Raw genomic sequence first — 14,730 nt, forward strand, 5'->3', positions numbered from 1 at the left:
CCTCCAAGTACCTACAAATTCAAAATGTGGCCTTGTAAAGGGTTTGAGTTTGAGACCACTGCTCTAGTGGCTAGAGCAGCTGGCTAAGAACAAAGGAATTTGGCTTTTTAAATCCTGCCTCTGATGGTCTTCGTGACATTGAGCAAGTCACCTTATCCTCTATTACTTATAACAGGGGTGGGCATCTATGGTTTCCATGATTTGCATGTTCTGCTTCCATTGCATGCAAATAAATCTCATGCATACTCATTGTGGAAATCTTGAAAATCTGACTGGATTGTGACCTTGAGAACCAATGGCATAGTAAGGAGGGTGCAAGGGGTGTGTGTGGTCTGCCCTGGGCACCATGTTGGTGGAAGCGCCAGAACCCCTCCTCCTCTCTTCCCCCCTGCCTCTTCCCACCCCTTCCCTCGCCACGCGCGCGCCCCCCTTCCCTTCCCTTGCTCTTCTAGTTGTTCACCGCCACGAGCAACCACTTCAACATGCCCCTCACGACTGCATCATCTTTTCCACTGACATTTCCGGGTGCTGCGCATAGGAAGTGACATCAGAGGGAGAGCCAACAAGGTCGCGAGGAGCACACTGAAGTTCTTGTTGCTCGCAGCGATGAACAACTAGAGATACGGGGAAGGGAAAAGAAGGAGGCGCATGCGGCAGGGGGAATTGGGAAGGAGTGTTGGGAGTGTTAAAGAGTGGAGGTGAGGGTGGGGGTGGGGTGCCCTTGTCCTGGGCGCCTATCACCCTCACTACGCTACTGTTGAGAACCATGGTTACCCACCTCGGACTTAGCCTGTAAGCCTTCTGGAATGAGGGAAATACTATACCTAAATATGAACTGCCTTTTGCTCCCAATGAAGAGGTGTGAGCTAAATCTAAATATGTAAATTGCGATGCAAATTGTGGTTTATGGGAAAGTTCTTTTTAGAACATAAGAACATAAGGATAGCCTTACTGGGTCAGACCAATGGTCCATTAAGCCCAGTAGCCCGTTCTCACGGTGGCCAATCCAGGTCCCTAGTACCTGGCCAAAACCCAAGTAGTAGCAACATTCCAGCATCTCAAAGAATAGCAAGATTCCGGAACCCCAATGAGAGCAACATTCCAGAACTGAGATTGTGATGTCATAATGCCTCATTCTACAGTACCTCAGAGCCAACCTCATCAGTGATGTTACAAGGGCTTGATTGTCCTATACTTGGCTCACATAAGAATAGCTTTACTGGGTCAGACCAATAGTCCATCAAGCCCAGTAGCCTGTCCTCACAGTGGCCAATCCAGGTCACTAGTACCTGGCCAAAACCCAAGGAGTAGCGAAATTCCATGCTACCGATCCAGGGCCATTATTTGGCCCTGGTTTTAAACAGATTTCAATACTGTTTTAATTAGTGTTCTAAACTTTCTTTAGGTTTTGGGGGGTTTTTTTGGGTTTTTTTTTAGAAGTCTCTGACTTTTAATGCCCATATTTGTGGCAGCCAAAAGAAACACTGGGTCCCTTATCACAAACAGGTGTCCAAGAGTGATAAGGACTATAGTAATTGCTGGGCAGTGCTTAGATGGTCATTGCTGTTAATTTTATCTGCAAAGTGTTAGAAACCTGTTTGCTGTCACATTAAACCAAGTCGTAGGTGTAGACAGTGATATCTTTAGCTAGCACAGTAAAGAGAAACAGGTCATGCAGTAGATGAATCTGATGAGCTCATCCTGAGGGAACTGAGAGAGTGACTGACAGATAAAGTATATGAGATGATTTAGCCTAGTGATTCCAGCCTGCTGTTTGATTAGCATTTGATTATTTGGGGCATTCAGAACCATATCGAAAAACATTGTTCTGGTCAGATATAGAAAATTCCCATCCTCTGTGGTTTATAATGGAACCAAATATAGTATCTGGGTTTAAAACAAGTTTTGACTACGTTTCTGGAGGAAAAGTCCATAGTTTGCTTTTGAGACAGACATGAAGGAAGCCGCTGCTTGTTCTTGGATCACTAGCATAGAACTTGCTACTATTTGGATTTCTGCCAGGTACTGTGACCTAGATTGACCACTGCAGGAAACAGGAAAGTGGGCTAGTTGGTCTGAACCAGTATGGCTATTCTTATGTTCTTGTCATACCCTTTAGTTGCCCATCAGGACACCACTCAGGGTAAATAATATTTGTATAGTATCAAAAGTATCAGAAATAATATATATATCAATTTGCTTCATATTTAATACAAATTTTCTTTTTTAATTTAAGCAGATAGGTTTTTTTTTTTATCCCTCCCTTTTACAAAAACGTAGCGTGGTTTTTAGTGCCGGCCGCAGTGGTAACAACTCGGACGCTCATAGAATTCCTGTAAGCCGCAGAGCTATTACCACCGCAGCCAGCACTAAAAATCGTGCTATGGTTTTGTAAAAGGGGAGGGGGGGGTTAATGAATTGTTTTACCTTTTTTAGGCCCGATTCACTAGAGCAGTATCTCGCAAACTTTCCGGCGGGCGGCACCCAGAAGTGCACAGTCTTCAATGCGATGACATCATGCGCATGCGTGACGTCATCGCATCGATGTCTGCGCATATGTGGAGGCCTATCTTGCCGCAATCCACTTCGGTGGAGGGATTCGGGAGGAGAGGAGATGCCGGCGAGGAGAAGAGTCACCCTCTCTGCACCCAGCTAGCCTGTATGCATACAGCCAATGTACATATGTTTGCATACAGCCAATATGCATGGGCGAAATGGACTTTTATGTGCTGATTTTGTACAACTGAAGTATCCATTTCAGAAACATAAACACCTAAGATATCAACATGGATAACGCAGCGAGAAAAACATGTGCCAGTATTTCAGAGCACACATGTTATGTTTGCCATTTAAGAAATTTATACTTGTAAATTTTCTAAAAGTGTCACAGAGCCCACTATCCTTGGCTGGTATCAGTTTGGGTAAGGTTACCATGTTCAGAAAAAGAAATCCCCGGACACATGACCCTGCCCTGGTCCGCCTCCAGCCCCACCCCATTCTGATCCAGCCCCGCCCAGTTCTGCCTCTAACCCCGCCCCATTCCATCCTCCAGGTCCGCCCCCCAAAAGCCTCCTCTCTTTGCGAAGAGCTCCAGCCGCTTCTGGAGGGCCTGGATGCATGTGGCATCATCTGCGCATGCTCAGAGGCCTTCCAGATGCAGCCAGAGCTTATAGGGGGCTTTCCAAAACCTCAGACAAATGCTGGGGTTTGGAAAGTCTATCCAGGAGCACAGACAGTCCTGTAACAAGAGGACATGTCCAGGTTTTCCTGGACATCTAGTAACCCTAAGTTTGGGAGAGGAGGGGGGACAAGAAACACTTAAGCCCTGATTCTATAAATGGCACCTAACTTCTAGGTGCTACTGAGTGTAATTGTCGCACTTTATACAGTAGAATTGCACCTAGTGGAATCTAAGCAGTCATATATGCCGATAGACACTGAAACCTTAGGTGCACTCCCATTAGACCAGGATTTTCTTGGCCTAAATGAGGGTGCCTACATTAAACTACACTCAATATCCACCCCAAATCTACCCCAACCACACCTACTTGCTTGTAGGCACCTCAGAGTAGACGCCTACCTCGAAGTGCTAAATAAATTTTTTTATTTGTTTTTTAATGGCATCTTCAATTAATGTCGCTGATTGAACCAATTGAGAACATTGTTAGGTGCCTAGATCACCTAACTTCAGGCACCATTTATAGAATCTTGGCTTTGGGGCTTGGAGATTAAGGGGACAACCTCCCCTAATTGATTTTGTGGAGTGCTACACAAAATAAGGACTTATCTGAATCTCAGTTATAGATCCTGACATTCGTCCTTTTGGCCATGGATATGCATTCCTCTTCTAAAATAGGGATGTTTATTTTTTTGGCCTCACCCTAGTCCTGCCCCAAATATCTCCCGACAATATCTCCTTGCCATCTGCATGTTTTTGATATTTAGACTTGTGTATCCTGGCTTTGTAAAATCAGAATTCAGATATGTATGCAATATACATATCTAAAATGTACACTTCTCCCTCTGATATCTGCATTCATGGTTTCGGTTATTTGTGGTTTTTAGCTTGCTGACTTCTCCCTCCCCCCCCCCCCCATTACATCAGCTTGCTTAGAGAAATCGGTGATTCCAAGCATTTGCAGAGAAAATCGCCGATTCCCAGCACTTTCTTCACCGTGTTTTGCCTCTCCTTCAGGAACAGGCCTGGTCTCCCACCGTATTATTCATGGTTTTACCATATTCACGATGGTTTTTAACAGAAAACAGCGAATAACATATGAAAAAGTTTTTCGCGGTTTTTCTGCATTCACGGGTCTGTTAATCCCCTATCACAGCGAATACGGAGGGAGAAGTGTATGTAGCGTTTCTAAAATACACATCTAAATAAAACCTTGGTTTGTAAAGGCCTGTACCCCTCTATCCTGGACTATGTCTCAAATTTTCTCATCACTTATATGACCTCGCATACACTACGCTCATCAAAACAGGTCCTTCTCTCTCTCTCTCTTCCTTCAATTTCTGGTTTGCAGCTAGTCTGTATTTTATTTTTAATTGTTTATAACCCACCCGTTAAGTAGGCGAGGCACAAGAAAACAAACAGTTTTAAAACAGAGAACAAAATCCAAAAACTAAAAATACAAATTCATATAACAAAACTACGAGACTAAACATAAAATCTTTTAAAGTAACCCTGAAAAAATGAAAAAACCCTATTAATCATTAGATACCATACTGCAGCTAGGGAATTTCCTACTGCTTGAAATTAGACTCACACACCCTCACTCTCCAGATTTATGACTTGGTTGTTTCAGCATACCTATGACCATGTCAAATGATTCCTGCCCCCTCCCCCCATCCTCCCTACTTCCCTGTCCTTCTTTCATGGGACCTGCATCTCTTGCTGTCCTTCTCCTTCTCTCCTTGACTCTAGTTTCTCTGTTCTCTGTACTTTTTGACTTTCTATTTCATTAAGTTATTGTAAACCACTTAGTGGCACTTGGAGTTCAATTGGCAGTATAGTATATCAATCCTTTGCAAATTGCAAATGAAATAAATTTCTTGCGCAGTTTAAATACCAGGATACAGAGATGCAATGAGACCTACTTTCAGGAAGGAGCTTTGTACTGTAGTTATTCCTGCCTGCTTGGCAGATCCTATGATGCTTTGGGGTAATTGTGCTGATGTCAAAACCAGGAAGTATCTAATAGCTCCCTCCAGAAATTGAGTTTTGATACATTTCTGATGCTTACAATTGTATTCAATGTTCGTATATACTTTAAGAGCAGTTATGTTTAACAGGCATTCTTGTCTTCTTGTCACATTTCTTGACACATGTTCAATCAATGTATTAGTGATCTGCACAGGCAAAAAAAAAATATTTGGCACCTAAGATGCAAACCAAACTCCACTACAAGTTTCCAAAATAATGCACAATATCACTGGTATCTGTGAATATATAAATGGTATACTCGTTTTACATGGTGGTCAAAATATTCAGAAGGATGCCGAAATATACACTCAAAACCCTTTCATTTTCAAACATGCGGAAAAGATACATCGATTTTGAAAACTGAGTTGATGCACGTCTAACACAGCTGCATGAAATTATACCGGGTGTAATAAATGATAATACGTGAAAGGTATCCAAAGGACTGCCAGGAAACTTGACACTTGTAATATGGTAGAGATCAAAAGAAAAAGGTCGCTGAATATGAAAGCAAGTGATCTCTAATTGATAACACTTCAGGTACTTAATGATATATTAACTTCAATCAGCTCTTGAACTGTTAGGGAGCCATATGTTCATAGCTGTGTAGCCATGTCAAGGACCTGAGTCCCTATAGCAAGACTCACCACCCAATCGTTGCATATGTAAACAACATATTAAGTGCAATCTCTAAAAATAGAGTTTAAGTAATCAAAATGAATACAAAAAATAAGCACTTATCTCAAAATCTTAGAGGGTCCCGAAGCAGACCACGTTTCAGGATCTTTTTCAAGGATTCACTTTAAATATACCTGCCTAATTTTCAAGATCCTACATGGCATTCTTCCTCCCCTAATCCCACTATCCTGGAATTCTTCCAGACCTGATACTTCCAGATCCGCCCACATACTCAAACTATGTTTCCCCTCATTAAAAGGTGTCATGTATGCAGGTAAATTAGGGAAATCCCTTTTCTTCAAATTCACTGAGCTTTGGAATAACCTCACTGCCCCGCTGTGGAACCTAGGCTCATTCCAATTATTCCGAAAGCATCTGAAAACCTGACTTTTCTCCAAAACGTAAAGCTATCTATTTAAAATATAAAGCTAGCTATCTTCTTCATAACCTCTAATTTCTTATTATGTCCTTCCCTCATTTATTGAATTTACCTGTAAACCGTGCCGAGCTCTATCTTTATGGAGATGATGCAGTATACAAACTTAAGGTTTAGTTTAGTTTCTCTTCCTTTCTCTCTTTTCTCTCTCTCTCCCTTTTTTTCCTCTCTCTCTCTTTTCTCTCTCTCTCTTCCTCTCTTTTTTTTTTCTCTCTCTATTCCTCTCTCTCTCTCTCTCTCTTTTATTCTCTCCTCCTCTCTCTCTCTCTTCCTCTCTCTCTCCTTTTTCTCTCTCTCTCTCTCTCCTTTTTTTTTCTCTCTCTCTCTTCCTCTCTCTCTCTTTTTTTTCTCTCTCTCTTCTTTTTTTCTCTCTTTCTCTTTCTCATTCTCATTAAAAAGCATCATGCATGCAGGTAAATTGGGGAAATCCCTTTTCTTCAAATTCACTGAGCTTTGGAATAACCTCCCTGCCCCGCTGCGGAACTTAGGCTCATTCCAATTATTCCGAAAGCATCTGAAAACCTGGCTTTTCTCCAAAACGTAAAGCTATCTATTTAAAATGTAAAGCTAGCTATCCTCTTCTTAACCTCTAATTTCTTATTATGTCCTTCCCTCATATATTGAACTACCTGTAAACCATGCCGAGCTCTATCTTTATGGAGATGATGTGGTATACAAACTTAAGGTTTAGTTTAGTTTAGTTAATATAACAGAAAATTTTTGCTCATGTTAACTTCAGTCCTTAGGTGGAACATTGCTCCAAATTCTCCTTCTATCCTCCTTCTCCACCCGCCACGATGAGTGTAATATTGTGTCTCCATCATCCAAAGCGGCAATACTCCAACTGGGCCCAGAACCAAAAGCACAGAGGCTGACCCTCTCTGAAACAGGAAGTTTGGAAGGGAGGAACAGGCAAGCCTTGAACATGCACAGATGATCAAGGCCCTGTGCTAGGGTTACCAGATTTTCTGGAACTAAAATTGAGACCCATGGCCCCGCCCCCAGGCTCACCCAGTTCTGCCCCCCAGCCCTGTAATATGTATATCTGATACTATTCTATAAGCTGCACGCGTTGCTAAGTAGAACGCCTATAACGTGCATATGCTCCACCCACTGTTACAGTCCTTGATGTAATGTGGGAATGTCAAGGATGCTAATAGACCCCCCTAAAGCTTTTTTGGAGGCCACACTTCAAAATGGAAAAGCGCAAGACTGCAATTCACAGAACAGTCTGAAGGACATGGGATGTATAATGTGTTTCCAGTGCTTGCTTGCTGCAGATTCCGTACTGTGGAGCAGAATCTCAATATGTCTTCCAGATATATTCAGGAAAGCACGCCACTTTGGTTTGCTGTCAGATATTTATTTTTGAACATTTACCTTCTTCTGTCATGTTTTCTAAATAAATTTTCTTGTAGTTTGTCAGCAGCTTTATTGATTCAGATATATTGTTGCTCTGTTTCAGACAGGAAACTATAGACAGACATTAAACTTCTTTCATTTCTCTGTTATACAATAAGTTTTCTGGCTATTCCTTCTACACTGTGTGATTGCTCTCTGCAAAATCAAACCCTTTTAATTAGGAAAACAAGTGGGAAAAGCAAGCAAAGTATGGCTCATGAAAGCCTATCACTGTTCTGTGGGTGTATACGTATACTCATATATACAAATTTTATTTAAAAAAAATTACAAACCACTTTGTAATGCCTACAGGAAAAGCAGCATATAAATGTAAATAAACCATAAATCATATCTATAAGCATTCATGTTTTGTGTATTTGTGTTGCTTCTGTGTATGTGTGTATAGAGTTTAAATAAAGTGATTCCCAATTTCTAATGTTGAAACCAGGTGTGACCCAGATTGGGGGGTTATTTTTCCTTACCTATCCCTGTAAATGTGTAGTAAGGTATCATACTTTGAAATATGTTTTCTTTGAACCGGCTCATTTGACGGTTTTCCTTTTTACGAAGTGCCTTGAAAATGGAGAAACATCTGTGTCCAAGGAATAATTAGCTCCTTTTCAGTATCAGATAATGTTATTCTGTTTGGTTGCCTTTTTGTGCTTTAATCACTCCGGTTCTTAAATCTTGGATCATAATTTTGAGGACTAGTGTGCGATTAAGTTGAGAATTATTTCCTTTTACTGTTAGGTTTATTTTCTGGATTGAAAGTAACTTTAATATTATGTTTTCTTATTTGCACTTTCTGTACAAGATGATATGCTTGTTAAATAATGTGAAAATCTTTAAATAAATATAAAAATAAAATAAAGTGATTCCCAAATATTTCATTGGTATGGAAAGCATGTAAAATGAACAGTGTTACTGTCATCAGATGTCACAGAATTGTTTATTGTTTATTAAAAGCTTCTATATTGCTACTAATGACTGGAAGTCAATTCAGAGCAGTCTACATGAGCTTCTATAATGATGTTACAATGCATGAACTTCTATAATGGTGCTGACATTGCTGTTTCTCCAGACTAGCAGTAGCAGACATAGCTAAGTAGACACTAGATGTGGAAGGGAAGGGGAGGCAGACTCAGGATAGAAGGGAGAGAGGAGAGAGATACCCTGGATAGAAAGGGAGGGGGGACAGACATGCTGGATGGCACAGGGATAGAGAGAAGATGAATGCTGGATATAAAGAAGAGGGGAGGCTTACACTGGATGGAAGGGGGAGAAGAGGTCAAATGCTACATGTAAGGGAGGAGAGAGGGGTAGATGCTGGATGGAAAGGAGGAGAGAGAGAGGGTAGGAATATGCTGGGTGGAAGGAAATAGAGGAATCAAGCGCTGGATGGCAGGGGGAGAAAGAAGAGGCAGATACTGGATGGAAGGGAGGAGAGAGAAAATGGGAAGATGCTGAATGGAAGGGAGGAGAGAGAGAGAGAGAGAGAAAAAAAAAAGGGTCAGACACTGGATGGAAGGGATAAGAGAGAGTTGAAGATGGTGGATGGAAGGGGAAAAAGAGAAGGGGTGGATGATGAATGGAAGGGAAGAGAGCAAGAGAGACAGGGGCAGATTCAGGATGGAAGAGGATAGAGGGGGTTAGATGTTGGATGAAAGAGAAAAGAGGGGATAGATGCTAGATGAAAGGAGAGAGGGGGCAGACATTTTATAGAATGGGGAAAAGAGGCAGACACTGAATGGAAGAGTGGGTATGGGGCAGATGCTGATTGGAAGGGAGAGACAGGAGGTTCAGGTGCTAAAATGGAAGGAGTGGGGGAGAGAGAGGGGTCAGGTGCTGGATAGAAGAAACAGGGAGACAGAGGGGCAGATGCTAGATGGAAGGGGAGAGAGAGAGAGGACAGATGTTGAATGGGGTAGTGGGAGAAAGAGGATAGAGTTAGTGAGAGAGTGGGAAATAAGAGGATGTAATATAGGAAAGCCAAAGTGAGGGAAAGAAATGGCAAGCTGTAGGTAGATACAATAAAAAATAAATAAAAAAGTAGAAATAATTAAATCAGAACATAAGCAGTAAAATAAATTGAAAAAAAGAAAGCTGAAAGGAAACGGAGAAGAAAGGAGAGAAAAATGGCAAAGAGACAGGAAATCTTGGCAAGAGTTAAGGAGAAGCTGAGGAAAACAGAAACCAGAGACTGGGACCAACACAACTAGAAAAAGTAAATGGCTATACAACAAAGGTAGAAACAATAAATTTTATTTTTAATGTAGAATAAAGTGTGGCAGCCATGTTATTTAACATCTATAAATATAGAAAATGGAAATAAAGTGATATTTATTAAACTAATTTTAATACCTTTTTGATGAGCTGTTGGAGAGCAAACCTTCCTTCCTCCTGTCAGAACAAGATGCCTTAACAGCCTATATAGCCCTGACTTAAGGAACGTAGTTTGGGTTTCTGAAAGTTAATTTTAAAATGTATTTAGTCCAAAATGGTATCGTCATATTTTCTACTTTTGTTTTATTTGTATTTGTTAACTTATAATGTATTGATTGGAATATGTCAGTTTTTGTGGTTTATATCTGCTATCTTAATAGCAGTATAAGGGGACATGCATCACTTTCTCTTTCTCTGGGGTTGCACTGTGGCTTCTTGAGGTTTCAGTTTAATATTTGTCTATATATTTCTATTTTTAATTTGTGGTTATTCTGAACTGGGTGAGTGTCTGTCTGTGTTCTGTGTGTATGAAAGAGACATGGTTTTCGATTGACATTACCTGTGCAGAATGGATTTTTACTAATCTGGTCTTTTCAGTTTTCCAATAGGGTTTATTGATGTTCTAGTACTCATTGCAGTATTTGGTACTGTGTTTTCCTAAGTAGGTACTTATTAAGTGACTCGTGGAAGTTACTGCTATTATGGCAGAATTGTTCTTTAGGTCCTAGGGTCTGTAGTATTTTTTATTACTTCACAGTAGACCTGGTACTAGATTTTGGATTTAGATCACACCTTTCTCAGTAATAGCTTAAACAAGTTTCATTCAGGTACAGTAGGAATTTTCATGTCCCTGGAGGGCTTACAATTTAAGTTTTGGGCCCTCACTCTATGGAACACCCTTCCGTCAGATGTTAGGCTAGAAACATCTCTTGAAAAGTTCAAATCTAAACTAAAACCATTTCTCTTTAAAGTCGCCTACTCCTTCTGACTTTCTTCTTTTCAATAAGAGCCCTAACAGCTTCTTTGCAATCGGCATTACAGAATTGAAACGCTTCTTTTGAAGCGACCCCTACTCTATCCTAGTGTACTAAGCCCCTCCCTCTCTTCCCTCCCTTTAATGATTTTATTTTCCCATTGTATTTAATCTCTTACCATTTCCCATGTTTTGTCACCCCCTCTATTTTTTTTATTTTTAACTTTTTATTTTATTTTTAATAATATTTGATAATTGTAAACTGTTTAGATATGTTTTTGATAAACGGTATTTCAAAGATTAAATAAACTTGGAAACTTGGAATGGTTAAGTGATGTCCAAGATTTCAAGGAGCAGCAGTGTCCTCCCTGGTTCTCAGCCTGCAGCTCTGTTAGGTACAGCTAATACAGACAACACATATAATCTATTTTAGCTATTCCTAGTCTTTGGTAATTCAACCACTTACTAAAGGTTAGCAGAGCTGGAGCCTGATGGCCATTTGGCAACGTACCAAAAACAGTGATAAGTAAACTATTTGATGGTTGCTAATAACCTCACTGTTTACATGGCCAACAAAATGATACTGGAAGGGCAAGCTAAATATTAAAGTACCAGGTTTCTTCTGAAAAAAACGGAAGGGGCCAAGCAGATGGATTTTGGAAATATAACAGCTGAAACGGAAAGGATCACTCTTGTGGTATCCTTTGTTTTTGAGCAGGATGTCAATATGATCCTACAGCTATATTTCAAATAAGCCCAAAAATTATTTGGAGAGCAAAAAAGTCTGCATATACCCTGATGTCTCTAAAACAACTCAAGAGCAAAGGAAAAATTTCCTTTCTTTGTGACAAGACACAATTAAATTGGGTGCTACGTTCCTACTAGCGTACCCCTGGATGTAAAAAAAAAATCAATCAAGGACTGATTAATGAAGGGTTTTTGATTAGTATTAGCAGCTAAACATAAGAAGATAAGAATAGCCTTACTATGTCAGACCATTGGTTCATCAAACCCAGTAGCCCGCTTTCACGGTGGCAAATCCAGGTCACTAATACCTGGCCAAAACCCAAGGAGTAGCAACATTCCATGCTGCTGATCCAGGGCAAGCAGTGACTTCCCCCATGTCTTTATCAATAACAGACTATGGACTTTTCCTCCAGGAACTTGTCCAAACCTTTCTTAAAACCAGCTACGCTATCCACTCTTACCACTACCTTTGGCAATGCATTCCTGAGCTAACTGAGTGAAAAAAAATTTCCTCTTATTGGTTTTAAAAGTATTTCCCTGTAACTTCACCAAATGTCCCCTAGTCATTGTAATTTTTGACGGAGTGAAAAATCGATCCAGTTGTACCGTTCTACTCCACTCAGGATTTTGTAGACTGCAATCATATCTCCCCTCAGCTGTCTCTTTTTCAAGCTGAAGAGCCCTAACATTTTTACTCTTTCCTCATACGAGAGGAGTTCCATCCCCTTTACCATCTTGGTCGCTCTTCTTTGAAACTTTTCTAGCGCCACTATGGGATCCTTTTACTAAGCTGTGATAGCGTTTTTAGCGCACGCGGGATTTTAGCGTGCGCTAAACCCATGCTACACAGCTAGAACTAACACCAGCTGGCGTTAAGGTCTAGTGCACATGGCAATTCAGCACACGCTAAAACCGCTATCGTAGCTTAGTAAAAGGAGCCCTATATCTTTCTTGAGATAAGGAGACCTGAATTGAATGCTGCTTCCATATTAGGCCTTTTGTTCAAAAAAATTAATACCTTTTTTCTCTTCAATTTAAATATTTGACTCTCTCTGTAATGTTGTGGTCTAAGAAAGGGTGCGGTTTTATTTCTTCTTTATTGGGAGGTTGTGTTTTCTTCCTTATTGTTTTGCTTTCCTGTATTTCTGTAGCAAGACGTATTCTTGTGATGTTGTATGAAAATTTAGAAATAATAATAATAATAATAAAAGTACCTAGAATGCTACAAACACTTTTCTGTTTAATATGCTGCGTTGTTTTGCCATCCATCATTTTGATCTTTTTGGTACATAATTCCCTGAAGTGTATTAAAGTATGCATAATATCATCAGTAAGAGAGATAGGAGGGAGAGGCAGCTGCTGTATTCAAAAGTGCCCCTATCAAACCCCCCCCCCCTTTATTTTTTTTTAGTTCAAGAAAATTTTATTGGTTTTAGAAAGCATAACAATACAAAAACAAAAAGAGACAGCGGGAACTGTGTTCCCTCTAAGTTGCACTCTACATGCAGCAGACGAGTAAAATTCAGAGCAGTGGTAAACATAGTTAAACTGCAGGTGAACAAGGAGGGAAAGCATGCAGAGCATGGATCATGGACCTATTTCCAGCCTCCCTGCGAGTCTTTACGTACCTGGGTATAAGAAGTGCTCACAGTTGTAACCACACTGCAGCCCCAGGCGGGGGCTCAACAGCGCTCTCAGTGGTTACCAACAAAAGTACACTAGCGTGTGACCCGGGCTGGAGTCACCCTGCAGGTTCCTCACAAATCTTAATCAATAACTCAAACACGGTGGATAGAATGACAAAAGTGTTCAAAATACTTGTTCAAAATAGAAGTCAAAAATGGCGTCCAGTTCAAAGTAATCAACCAATGTCCCCACAGGAAACAAAATAAAACCTGAGGAAAATTCCGGTAGCCTTCAGGATTTGTATTCCTCAAGAAACAGTTCTCTCAGTGCCCTGCACTCTCACAGAGCAGTTTTATATTACAATTTTCTTTTCTCACAAGTCTGCTCCTCAGCAGCACTCAGGTAAGTTCATAGCTTTTCAACAGATCCCAGAGATAATCTTGTTCACTCCAATTCTCTAGGCAAACATATACAAAAATAAAGCCTCCAGCCTGAAAACTGTAACAGGGCTGGGTAAAGAGGAGTCCATTAAGTTTGCCTTCAAAAGCACACAAAACCGCTTTCAAACTTCCCTCCCAGGTGTTGGCAAACTTCTCCCCACTCACTCTTAGCTTCAAACAATTGTCCAGAACAGAAAAGACTTCGTCAGTGACTAGGAGCAGAAAAAGGAACCTAGCCACAACAATAAAAGGAAAAAAAAACTCACAATGATTCAGCACAGGCTGAGAATCAAGAGCTGCCAATCCTCGTGGCTTTCCTTGCAGCATAATCACATACACACTGGCTCCTGCTGCAAAAGGTGGTGTGGACAGTGGCGTACCAAGGTGGGGACGGGGGGGGGGGGGACGGTCCGCCCCGGGTGCACGCCTTGGGGGGGTGCACAGCCGGCTATTCTCACTGCCTCTAACGCCGGCCCTGCAGCTCCGGACTTCCCCACACCTGCTCCCCCCCCCCCCCGATCGCTATTATTTTAAACATTATGGCAGCCGTGGCGCTGTGTCCATCGAAGGAGACTTCTAACCTCGGCCTGCCCTGTAACTCTTCCTGCAGCCACCGCCCGCCTAGGCGGGAACAGGAAGTTGCTGTTGCAGGAAGAATTCCGGGGCAGGCCGAGATTAGAAGTCTCCTTCAATGGATACAGCGCTGCGGCTGCCATAACGTTTAAAATAATAGCGATCGGGGGGGAGGGGAACTGGTGTGGGGAAGTCCGGAGCTGCAGGGCCGGCATTAGAGAGACTAAGAGCTAATGGTGCCGCAGGGTCCTGCGTTGGGGGGAGGGAGGAAGAAAGAAGAGTAACCGAAGCATTGGCAATTTGGGGGGAGCAGGTGTGGGGAAGTCCAGAGCTGCAGGGGAGAGTGTTGCTGTACCCAGCTGGAGGGAGAAGGAAGATGAGGGAGGGAATGAAAGGAGATGCCAGGGCATCGAGGGAAGGAGGAAGG

The sequence above is a fragment of the Geotrypetes seraphini genome, chromosome 11, assembly GCF_902459505.1.
Source record: "Geotrypetes seraphini chromosome 11, aGeoSer1.1, whole genome shotgun sequence".
Lineage (NCBI taxonomy): Eukaryota > Metazoa > Chordata > Amphibia > Gymnophiona > Dermophiidae > Geotrypetes > Geotrypetes seraphini.